The 13,056-nt window shown below is 34.6% G+C and overlaps 1 pseudogene; it reads left to right on the top strand.

The window, feature by feature from the left end:
• The first annotated feature begins 4,857 nt into the window (after positions 1 to 4,857).
• LOC118994694 (60S ribosomal protein L6-like) lies at positions 4,858 to 5,700 on the top strand (annotated as a pseudogene).
• The last annotated feature ends 7,356 nt before the right edge of the window (positions 5,701 to 13,056 follow it).

Raw genomic sequence — 13,056 nt, 5'->3', positions numbered from 1 at the left:
ATTTGTCTTTTGTGCTGTAAGCCTTTAGAAAAACAAAGATGAATCGTGATTATTTTCTCACTGTAAAGCTACCCATGCAGAGCTAGATCTAAATTTTTTATGATTATCGAAAGAATCTAATTACCTTTTAAAAATGGCCAGAACAATTATCCCTAACTTCATTGATCAAATCACTCCTGTTAGTTGGTGGTTAATCAAGGTGCATGTTTAGCTTGCCTATGCCTATTGATTTCAATCAAAGAATTAACAACTTTGAAAGAATACATTGACTGCACTTAAATTTATGTTTGGTGACCAGTAACTAACTGGATATTTTAAATCGGAAAAGTGCTTTGTTGAATTCACTGGTTTTTTATTGGCCACATTTATTGGTGATACTGTTTTAACTGTAGAGAGAAAGGAAAACAAGTGGCAAAAGTCATAGGAGACTAGTTTTACTAAATGTGTTAAACATGGAAATAAGAATGCAATGCATTAGTAAATTTTCCCAATCATCCAATAAAATATAATTATACAAGAATCTATTTAAAATTTAATAATGAGTGGCTTTACATTATAATTGCTTATTTTATTATAATTGCTTATTGTCCTTCTGACTAGTCTATTTTCTCCTTTTTTATTTATATATCTGATTAAATGTTATAATGTTGGCCCTGGCTGGTGTAGCTCAGTGGATTGAGCATGGCGGGCCTGGGAACCAAAGGATCACGGTTCAATCCCCAGTCAGGACACATGCCTGGGTTGCAGGCCAGTTCCCAGCAGGGGATGCATGAGAGGCAACCATACATTGATATTTCTCTTCCTCTCTCCTTCCCTTCCCCTCTAAAGATAAATAAATAAAATATTTAAAAAATGTTATAATGTGGGAGAGAGATTTTATCTATAACACACTTCCCTAAAATTCACCATTTATAATATGTTTTGTTTTTCTGCTTATTTTGTTGTAACAGTTGTCACTGCTTGAATTTATGTTTTTGTTTATTAATTCTATCTAAGAAGAGAAGAACTTCACTACCAAGAGAGCAAGGACTTTGTTAATTTTACTTGTTACTTTATTCTAGCTGTCTGACATATAATGTGTTCTTTCAATATTTGGGATTTAAAAAAAATAAACATCCTTGAATATTTATCTCTCCCATTAGACTGTCCACTTGACTCAGAGGGTTGGAGGGAATGATACTTTTGTCACATTCTCACTGCTGAGCCTTGTCCCTGGCACTTAATAGGAACTCCATAAAAGCAGGTCAACTGAATGAGCAAATGATTGCACACATGGATACATTTAATCCCCCATTCTGACTCCTATAAGCTCGGATCAGAATTCCTGGGAGAGAGAGAACAGCAAATGCAAACGTGGAAGACATGTTTCACTGAAGAGTGACTGTGTATCATTAGAATCCCAGGGTCCCTGCTGTGAGGTGAATGAAACTGTTGTAGACTACAGCTCCACCAAGACAGAAGGCACGGGGGCGCGGCTTCCACCCATCTCTACATTGGCAGTGTCGGCAATCCTGTAGGCATTAATGTAGCCATGTGCTGCTGCAACTGCCAGCAGTAACGATGTACACTCTTCAGTAAATATAACCACAGGGAATAGGAGCCAGAACCAAAGCAGAAAATACAAACAAGAAAATAGTGGATCCAGACTGATGGTACTAACAATGGTGGCTGTAAGCATACAAGAGACACCCCCAGGCAGCAGTGTTGAATAAAAATGGTTAAGGAGCCTTACAAGTTTCCAGTCCTAGACACTGGCAAAAATGAAGAAATAATATTTGCAACTGTGCCAATGAAAGTGTATATATTTTTTCCTTAGGCTACTGATAGCTGAGCAAATACAGGTGATATAGAGATACTAGAGGAAGTTTATGTTCCACGATTCTACAGTGTATAACATGTAATTCTTGGTGATTGTCCATTTTCAGGAATAGTTGCAAACAAAATAAAGACTTTAGTGAAAGAACTTCTCCTTGTAAAAAGAAACCTCCAATGAGGTCATGAAAATTACAGTTCACCTATATCTGTGCATAACTTATTAAAACTTATAGTGAGGATTCTCAGAAAGAATGTTAAAGGTCACTCTAAATATCGTTTTAAATGCATTTATAGGAAATACGGTGATATCAAGTCAAACCCTGTAATATTGGCATCTTCTGGCTATACAGAAGGCACACTAACCTCACTGAGATAGTGGCAAAGGAGGATACAAAAGAAGGGTTCTTTAAAAATGTCATATAAAAGCTGAAACTTGAAGGATGGGTTACTTAAAAAAACAGGCTGTGGTTTGCAAGGTGTCCCACTGAGCATTGTTATGTGCTGTAAAACTTAGGTTAGAGTGTGTGGCACAAAGGAGGGAGAAATGTGTGTGTGTGTTCTGGGCTGTAGGGTGGTTGTATCTAGGGTGAGGGGGATAAAGGAGGCTGGGATGTAGATGTTTATTTTAGGGCTTAGAGTGTTCTAGAAATCAAGCTTTATTCCGTTGCTACCTCCCACAAATAGGTGTATCATTGTCAATGGATAAACCTATTGTCCAGGACAAAAAGTTATAAAGAAGGAAACTGCTTAATATATATTTTATCTTATTTAAGATCATTTTAATTGAATTAGAACAGCTAAAATTCCAAAATATTAAGTTCTTTTATCTAACTTTCAGAAAACAGTGTCTGTTTTTTTCTAATTGTGAATTACTTTTACTATAATCTAGCCATATTTTAATTCCTTGCCAACCCTGAAATTTATGTCTGATCAATTTACAGTTTCACAGCATCACCCACAAAAATCTTTGGCTCTGCTTCATCATTACTACCTTTTAAAAACCCATATTCTAGAATGAACCGATGGTCTGCCTTTCGCTATACTGCTTCCTTGATGACTTAGTGATATTAGGGGAAAAAATCTCATAACCACATGAATATTGATACTACAAATTTTGTTTTCTAATGTTTGTTGAAAACTGAATATGGCATCTAAAATATTTTATTTTTCTTAGTTAGGTTTTTATTCCACTCTCATCAGTGAATTATGTTCGAGTTTATTAGTTATTGAACAAGCTCTTTTACGATCTGACATCAGTCTGCTACCTCAGCCTTGCCTTTCGATGCTGAATCAACATTCCAGATTTTCCTACATTCCTAATTTATAACTTATCTATTACACTCTATTTAAGATTTTTGCTCACACATTATATTCTATGCATACCTTTCCATATCTTTTCTCACATTACCTATCCTCAATGTTTTCTTTCATTGAGAACTTCAAATCATCAATTCAAATCAACAGTTCACATGTAATTCTGTAATCAACTCTTCTAGGTAGCATTTGCCTAATATCTGCCAAGTTCCCAATTAAATTTGCATTGAATGACAAGTAGACTCTCTTACATCTTTTTTTTACATACCTCAATGAAAATTATCAAAAGATAGTACTGAAATTGCTAAGTGATCTTCCAAACATAAAGGGCAGTAACTATTCCATATTACTTTTGAATCGATAAAACACAAAATAATTTGTGATGCAAAATAATTACTAATTTTAAAGCACAATAGAGGAGATATCTTGTGATCATGTTGACTTCAATAATTCTAGCTTTGTGTTCCTATATACAGATCCATAGTAGATAACTGACTAGAAATACAACACTTAGATTTTGGTCAAAATGAAATATCAGAAGCAATATTTATCATCACCCATAGAAACGCCAAAACAATGTGCAAAATGTGTGAGAAAAACATTTACAGTTCCTAGATATGGATAATAAATGAAAGTGATCTTGCAGAGAAAGGAGAACAAATGAGGTGAGGTCTATAATTGCCCTACAATAGTGAACTGATATGGTTTGCAAAACATGGTGAGCAAAGGAAGAAACTTGAAGGAATTAGAGAGTTTAGGAGAAAAAGCTGAGACTTGAAGAAGATCAGAGTGACTTCAGTTAACAAAATACAGAACGTCTAATGAAAGAACTGCCTGTGGAGAACTCTAGCGTTCTTCAATGATTTCTTCTTAAGTATTCAGCCATGTACTGAAAAGTCTATGCAGTGGAAATTATCTGAGACCACCAAAACAACCACATTGAAAGGATTAGAGGGAAGAGTGCCCAGTGCTTACATATGACCAGGAATAGTGTATATTTGTACCAGTCATTAGGAAGTCTCAAGATTCATGGTATATTGGAAAGAGTATAAAGAAGCTGTTGACTTAATATGTAGAAGAAATAATTAGCCTTACTCTGAATATGGCTCTGTTACTGCCTAATCAATCGTAAAAATAAGATACCAAAAAATACAAATGTTGCAAATTACAAAACTATCATAGAATGCAGCTCAGGAATATTTATAGTAATGCAAAAATTTTTCAGGCACAATAAGAAAGGAAATACATCATACTGACAAAAAAAGTTAACTAATAGAAACTAACAAAGAATTAACATGGATGTTTAAATGAGAAAAATGACATTAAGACAGTTGCCTTAACTATTTCATATGTTCAAACATACAAGATGAAAAATATATCTTTAAAAAAGCTAACCGTATATGCAGGTATGAAAACTACAATGTGTAAAATTAAAAAAAAATACTAGGTGAGAATAATAGAAGATTGCATGCCAGAGAAGGGAAAATTAGTACATCTGAAGTAAAAAAATGGAAACAATTAAAACTGAAATACAAAACATAGAGTGGAAAAAAGGAAGGCAGGCTACTGAGCTGTTATACAACTTGGAGTCAAATGTAACTGCAGCTTAAATCCTTCACAGTAAAATTATATTTTTTAAAAAATGGGCTGAGTTTTTTCACATTTAATGAGAACTGTGAACTTAATATTTAATGTTTCCTATAAAACTTTAATACCAGTTCTTGCAAGATGGCTGGTGAAAAAACTGAGAAGCCAGATTCTAAGGAGAAAGAAATCTGAAGCCCAGAAGGCAGAAGCTGATGGCAAGGTTAAGAAAGGACAAGCTAGGAAGAGGAAGCCCACCCTTGGCCACAACCTACCCAGGTCAGGGAAACGGGCAGATATTCATTGTGGGGGGATGTATTCCGGAAAGGTCATTTGCAAGATGAAGTATTTAGCAGATAAGTCCGGGATTTAAAAAAAAGAAGGAGAAAGGATTCGCTACTCTCACAAAACCAGTTGGTGATGACAGTTATGACGGTATCCAAGTGGTTAAACTGCGAAATGCCTATATCCTACTGAAGATATGCCTGGAAAGTCATTGAGCCATGGCAAAACAAACAAACAAACAAACAAAAAAACGTTCAGTCAGCATGTGAGAAACCATAGGCCAGCATCAACCCCTGGACAACTCCGATCACCCTCACTGGGCATCCTGGAGACAGGAGGGCGGTGTTCCTGAAGCTGCTGAGCAGTGGTTTGCTATTTGTACCTGGACCTCTGTCTCTTAAACCACTTCCTCTGCGTAGACACATCAGGTATTTGCCATCGCCGCCTCCAACGAAATTGCTACTAGTGCTGTGAAAATCCCCAAACATCTCACTGATGCTTATCTCAAGAAGTAGCAGCACACACCAGAATGGGCAGATCTTCAACACAAGGAAAGAGAAATAGAGGATTACAGAGCAGTGCAAGATTCCTAAGAAAGCCGAGGACCCTCACATTCTGCCAAAAATCAAAGCTTCAGCTCCTGGGCTACCTCTGCTGTTTGCTCTCACAAATGAGCTTTCTCCATACAAAATGGTGTTCTAAATTTCTTACAAAGAACCTAAATAAATAACTTGATCTGTAAAAACAGTTTAATACTAGAAACATGGAGAATATACCTAAGCACATCCTAATTCATCATAATTATTTCAAACCAGTGATAAAGAAAAAAGTGTATTAAAGGCAACCAGAGAAACAAAAACTTGTTTTATATAGAAGAAGAAATATAAGGTTGACAGATTAGTTGGAACAATGCAAGAGACAGGTCAGAATTGTAACACTTTCAAAATGCTATAGGGACAAAAAAAGTCTGTCTTGAATTTTATACTTATTTTTTAAAAAACAAAGGAAAAATAAAGATGTTTTGACATACCGATGCTAAAAGGCCAAATCACAACTTGACTCACATCACAAGAAATGTTAAAGAAAGTAATTAAGGTAGAAAGAAAATGACAGCAGATAGAAATATGAATCTAAAGAAATTAATTAAAACAGGTGGTAACAGCAAGGGTAAATATAAAATATTTTATTATGAAATATTAGTCATGCAAGCTTACTTAGCCTTTAGAAATCATTCAGTACTATCTTTCTGTTATCAACCTAAAAAAGAAAAGTATATGATCTTTATAATAGATGTTGAGAAGCATTACAAATAATATAGCATGCATTTTTTATAAAACTTCTTAATAAATTGGGGATAAAGGAAAATTCCTCAACATAATAAATGGTTTCCAAAAGTCACACATGATGCAGAATCTTGAATCTCTTCCATCAATTTCAAAAAAAAATAACATGCCCAACCTCACTATATCCATTAATAATTTCCTTCAAACTTCTAGATAATTCACCAAGGCAATAAAAAGAAACACATTCAGTTTGGAAAGGAAGCATTAAAACTATTTATTTGCAAAGAAAGGATCTCATAAATAATGTGTAAAAGATATGAAAATAAATCTCAAAGATGAATAATCAGAAAATAAGCCAATAAAGAAATAGAACAACATTTTAATAAGTTTGTTGCCAAATATGCAAATGAACACATGGAAAAATTTATCACTATTAGTTATCAGGAAAATGCAAATGAAAATCTCATTGAAATATAATGCAAATGAAAATCCCACTGTATAATTATGTAAATCATTAAATTCGATAACTAGCTGTACTAAGTGTTCAGAGAACTGAACTTGTACTTCATAGTACATCTCCAATTTTAAACAAACTGCATCATGACCTTATTTTATGCTCTGCACAATACAGAAATATTTTTTTCTCAGGGCTATATTAAAATACAGAATATTATATGTTTAAAACAGAACATGCTCAATGATATATGGTAGTATTTAAAAAAGATAAATATCTATTATTATTACACTTCTTCCCACTCTACTCACACACTCTATTATCCCAATATCAGCACACTGTTCACCTAGCTATCTTTGGGATTTTTTTCTCAAGTCACTGAGTAGAGCAAAATAAAAGAAGTCAAGTTAAAATTAGATAATTAGAAATAAATAGAATGCAACTTTGTGCACAAGATATACAATGAAACAAGGGTGTGAACAAAAAATAATGAAAATCTAATAATAAAAACTTAAATTGCTTAGCAGTAACTATGAAATATGTCCTGTAATAAACACTTTCTTGTATTTCTTCATTTATTTTTCCCCATGACACTGTAACATTAAAAGTAAAATAATCTGTATTTTATGATGAGGACATGTGGCCCAGAGAGATTAGTGCAGCATCACGTACAGCTAATTTGAAACTCCAAGATCTCTAACTACGGTACAAAACAGTTTAAATGCCTGATTAGGGTGGTCAGGTTAAATAAATTATACTACATTCATAAAATGAAATACAAAGCAAGCATTAAAAATCTAATAATGTTAATGATTTTTACTGATTACTTACCACTTGAAAGTTTTTCATGCTCAGTACAGTTTTATATCCCTTTTTGTGATAATCCTGAGTGGATTCACAGGAAAATGTGTGCCAGCTGTAAATGTGATTCAGAAGCTGGGCACATAGAATAATTTTATTATTCCTTAGTGTGAATGTGTGTTTGTTTACACACATAATTTACTTAAAACAGTTGCCAAATTTGATAAGCCATTGTTGTTTCAAAATTATAAATTATATCTTGTGAAATTATGAATTATGTCTTGTGATTTCTGCTTAGCTGTTTTTGATGATCATGTATAATATTTTTAATTAAAAAGGATAAACCTTAATTATAATAAAATAATATTGTTCCTATCAACATGTATATATTTTTACCATGTGCTCTGCTCAGAGTATTTACCTGGTATAGTGTAGGTATTCAATAAACATTTATTATATAAATAAAAATAATGACCCCATAAAAGGGGGAATACTTCCTTTTATGGTATTCAATAATAAAACTGAAATATTCAAATTCTGTCTATAAAAGGATACAAGAACATGAGAAATGGCTAAGTTTTACTAGTGAACATGTTTATATTGTACGTTATTTAAAAGTGTTTTATAAATTATACCACAATGCACCTTTTCAAAATAGGCAAACCTCTAGATTTTACCACAGATACTGTTGGAAAGACCATGTCATATGATTTTGTTCTTAACAGGAGAAATCTAAGCACATATATTTTTATACTCAGTAAATAAATATCAATCTCACCTCAATTATTATTCTCATCTGGCTATTTAAATCAAATGATAAATATATTCCAGCCCTGGCTGGTATAGCTTAGTGGATTGAGCGCGGGCCTGCGAACCACACTATTGGTTGGATTCCCAGTCAAGGACACATGCCTGGGTTGCAGGCCAGTTCCCGGTTCCCAGCAGGGGACGCATGAGAGGCAACCATACATTGATATTTCTCTCCCTCTCTCCTTCCCTTCCCCTCTAAAGATAAATGAATAAAATCTTTAAAAAATGATAAATATGTTCCAAATGAGAAGAAAAGGAGTTTATGATAATCACGGATTCTATCATTCTATCCTTCAGAGTGTTTTTCTTGTTTCAGGAGTCTCCCTGAAGCCAGAACCAAAAAATAAATAAATAAAGCAAAAGCACAACAAAACAAAGACAAAACTTCAAAGTGATCCTGGGTGAATGATAGATACGAAGGAGTCAAAAATCAACCAGGAATTTGGAAAGACCCAAATCACAAAAGCACCCCGATTTCAGTTATATAAACAATTTAGAAAAGATTTCGTTAGAGTGCTACAATAAATTTGACTCAGAAAAAATTTATAAAAGACCACATTAAGAGAAAGAAAGAGTTCCCAGTCAGGGCACATGCCTGGGTTGCAGGCCGGTTCCTTGCAGGCCAACTCCCAGCAGGGGATGCACAAAAGGCAACCATACATTGATGTTTCTCTCCCTCTCCTTCCCCTCTAAAGATAAATAAATAAATAAATAAAATCTTTTAAAAGAGAGAGAGAAAGAAAGAGTATATAAAATAATCATTAATAAACAAAGTAAATATAATCTTTAATACAAGAAAACTAAGTAATGTTCATTTGATGATGACAAAGCATACACCTGACTTTCATCCTCCACCACACATCATGGATGGTGACCTTTCCCTTTGCTCAGCATCTCAGCAGCACAAAATTCTTTGCCAAGGAAAACAATTCAACTTTTCAATCAAGAGAGGAATATGCCTTTGGTGTAAACTTGTTGTGCCAATGTCTAGGTGGTCAGCTTCCACTGAATGTAGTAGACATAAATATTTGTAAGTATCAGAAGGAATTATCCAATCCCAGTCTGAGTACCTCTCTCTCTGACATCCTTGTTATTTCTCTTCTCTTCTTGAAGGGTTCTTTGAATTCTCTGATCATCTGACTAGAAAATTATGCACTGTGTAGCTTTGTTTTATATAAAATATGTATGTAGTTGCATGTTCTGTAATTATTTAAGTAGTATTTATCACGGGTAGGCATGCTATATACGGTAAAATATCAGGAGACATTTTACGGCAAATAGATATTTTCAAAGATCTCTCCCATTTTCTGTAGACTGCTTTAGACTCTGAACAACACAATCCATGTCCTTCTCAGTATGTTAGATTATTTTTCTTTTTTAAATTGTTGTTTAATTACACTTGTCCTCCTCCCCAGTACTTTCCCGTGTCCTACCCATGCCTGACCTCCCACACAAATTAATTAATCAGCAAAAAACAAGGATTAATTAAAATAAAATAGGCCCTTATTGGTGTGGTTCAGTTGGTTGGGCATCACTCCACAACGCAAAAGGTCGCTGGTTGGATTCTCAGTCATGGAATATGATTGGGTTACTGGTTCTATCCAGGCACAAATGGGAGGCAACCAAATGACGTTTCTCTCTTGCGTAGGTGTTTCTCTCTCTCGTTTTCTCCCTCCTTTCCCCCTCTCTAGAAACATATTAAAAAATTAAAAACAAACGATCGATGCAGTCATATGTTTATTTTGTGCTATTCAAAGTTGTTTTTCACTAACTATTTCATTGGCTAACCCTAACACAGCGCTGAATTTTAACGCCTTTTTTCTCAACTCTACATTCCATAGTAAATGTTAGCACTTGACACATGTCCGTTGGAGATGGGTGAGTACCAACTGAAAATCAATGTCAGGTCACAGAATCCCTATTGAATCCCACCCTGGTGGGTGGTATTTATTACGTTTCAACCCTCCTGAATCAGGGCCAGCACTAAGTATTCAAGGACCTCTATGCTCTAATTTAAGATTCATTAATCAAAAATCACCATGAGAAACTGTGACATTCAGATGTGCTCTCTGTTTGAGCCCAGGCTGGACAATCTGTTCCCATCACATCAGTTTCTAAAATATCGCTCCTAAATCACTGCCCTACTGTGTTCTCACCTTTCCTCAGTCTTCACTGCATCTTTAAGCTAGTTCAGGCTACCAAGAAAAAAGTTTGGATGGGAGCTAAAAGAGGATACTGGATTGAGGAAATCACTATACCAAAAAAGACTGTCTGTACATTTTTCAATATTTTTTACCATCTTTCAAGTTCACTTTCACCTAAAACAAACATATAAATGTGCTAATTTTCAAGATGTGTAGAGCATGACTAATAATGCTAGAGTTTGTTGAGTTAGTGTAATGGAGACTGCTGGGTGCGGTTTGTTTTTGTACCCAAATTAAAAGGCCTCTTCTATTAGTATGCTTAGTTCATAGTCGTTATTAACATGGCTTTAAATTTTTTTTGACCCTATGCAAGTGGCAGCTGTGTGTCTTTGGGGTGCTAACAATGCCCTGGTTATAAATCAGTGCTCTAGAAAAATAACAATTACATGGCAATTCAACTTATTAGCGTTCCAAATGTTAACCACACTAATTCTAAAGCAATTTTCTTATGAACGTGGATATAGGCTCCTATCAGAAACAATTCAATTTTATTAAAGGCTTTTGAAACTTAAAATTTTGCTTATGACATGTAGCTTAAAAAATGCCTATGAAAAATATTACTATTTAAATAGTATAAAAATCATCCAAGGAAGTATGCAGACCATGGACTCACACTTTATGACAAAATGAGTAAATTAAAATTATATGCTTGCTGATTACACACAACTCTGTTGGATTAAAATTCTTATCTGAGAAACAACTCCAGATAAGAACTAAGTGCAAGGAACTTAGATCTTTGCACAAACATATTATAGATGTAAACTTCACATTCTTATTTTGTCAATAACTTAACATTCTCTAAAACTACTTGTAAATATTCTAATATTTTTGTGGTTTCAATAAAGCACTAACATTTTGTTCTCTCACCTGTGAAGTGGGAGCACTATTCCTTACTGAATTCCATAGGAACACAAAACACAAACTTTCTATTCATTGTAACTCAGAAAATAATGTGAATATGCATGTAATGCAACACCACTGATAATATCATTATTTAAATACAAAGGTATATACTGAATCTCATGTATTTGATAGTGAATGATCACGTTTTAGGACAGTCGTCCCATGAAAAATACATACCATGATACATCCAGCAGCAGCTTTTTCTCCTCCTTTGAATACCGCCTTTATCTTCTGTTTCGAATACTTTCCAACACTGTGGACATACACACACACACATAGACAGAAACTCTCCCTGACTCCACATTTGTCTCTAGCTATCATACTATTTCTTTGTTCACCTTTATAACCAAACACCTGAAAATGGTTTTCTACACTTGAAGACTCCATTTCTTTATCTCCTTTATCTTTTGAACCCATTTCCTTTGGATATATTCACCACGCCACTACAATAACGTCATGGAAAATTTTTCCAAGTCATTATCACAGATGCTTGCATTTCTTTTTTATGTATTTATTTATTCTTAATGCTGTTCAAGAACAGTTTTCTGTCTTTTACTCCCAACCCAGACCACCCACCTAGCCCTCCCCTATCCCTCTCATTTCCACCTCCCCTCTAGTTTTTGCCCATGTGTCCTTTATACTTGTTCCAGTAGACTCTTCTCCTTTTCCCCTCAAATTTCCTCCCCTCTCCCCTCTGGTCACTGTCAGCCTGTTCTCTATTTCAGTGTCTTTGGTTATATTTTGCTTGCTTGTTTGTTTTGTTGTTTAGGTTCCTGTTAAAGATGAGATCATGTGGTATTTGTCTTTCACCATCTGGCTTATTTTGCTTAGCATAATGCTTTCCAGTTCCATCCATTGCATTTCAAAGCTGTGTTTACACTGGCTGGTGTGGCTCAGTGGATTGAGTGCCAGCAGGCAAATTAAAGAGTCACAGGGTTCAATTCTCAGTCAGGGCACATGCCTGTGTTGTGGACCAGGTCCCCAGTAGGGGACATATGAGATGCAAACACATATTAATGTTTCTCTTCCTCTCTTTCTCTCTCCCTTCCACTCTCTAAGATAAATAAATAAAATCTTTAAAAAAAGTTGTGTCGATGGCCAGTCAACATCTTTTGACACTTTTCATCAGCATTCGCCATGGTGGCCTGTCCCTTCATATTGAAACTTGGTCTTTACTTGGCTTCTAAGACATGCTACTAATCACTTATTCTTGGTCACCTCTGCTGCTTACATTCAATTTCTCAACCTCAAGTCTGTAACTCAGTACTCTGATCTCTTCTCCTCTCTTTACTCTTACTCCTTAGGTTATTTTATACTGGCATAGCTGTAATTATATATTAAATTATCATAATGTGCTCTTAATTATATTATATAATTTTTATGCATCTGGAAAATCCACTGGACTCTAGCTGTCTACCTAAAACTATATTATTGACCTTATTTCTTAATTATCAAATACATCACTGATTTACCTGGTCCCAAACTGACCTTGTTTCCAATCCGAACTCAGAGAATCTCCCCTCCAGATTTTCCCCCCATCACTCTATATAACTGAGTTGTTTTATTCCAAAAAGCTTGGCAACTTTAATTCTTGTGTTTGTAA

Source organism: Sturnira hondurensis, unplaced genomic scaffold, assembly GCF_014824575.4.
Source record: "Sturnira hondurensis isolate 20B ecotype Veracruz unplaced genomic scaffold, ASM1482457v3 Scaffold0009719, whole genome shotgun sequence".
NCBI lineage: Eukaryota > Metazoa > Chordata > Mammalia > Chiroptera > Phyllostomidae > Sturnira > Sturnira hondurensis.
Note: the sequence above shows the minus strand (reverse complement) of the source record. Positions and strands in the feature narration are given on the sequence as shown.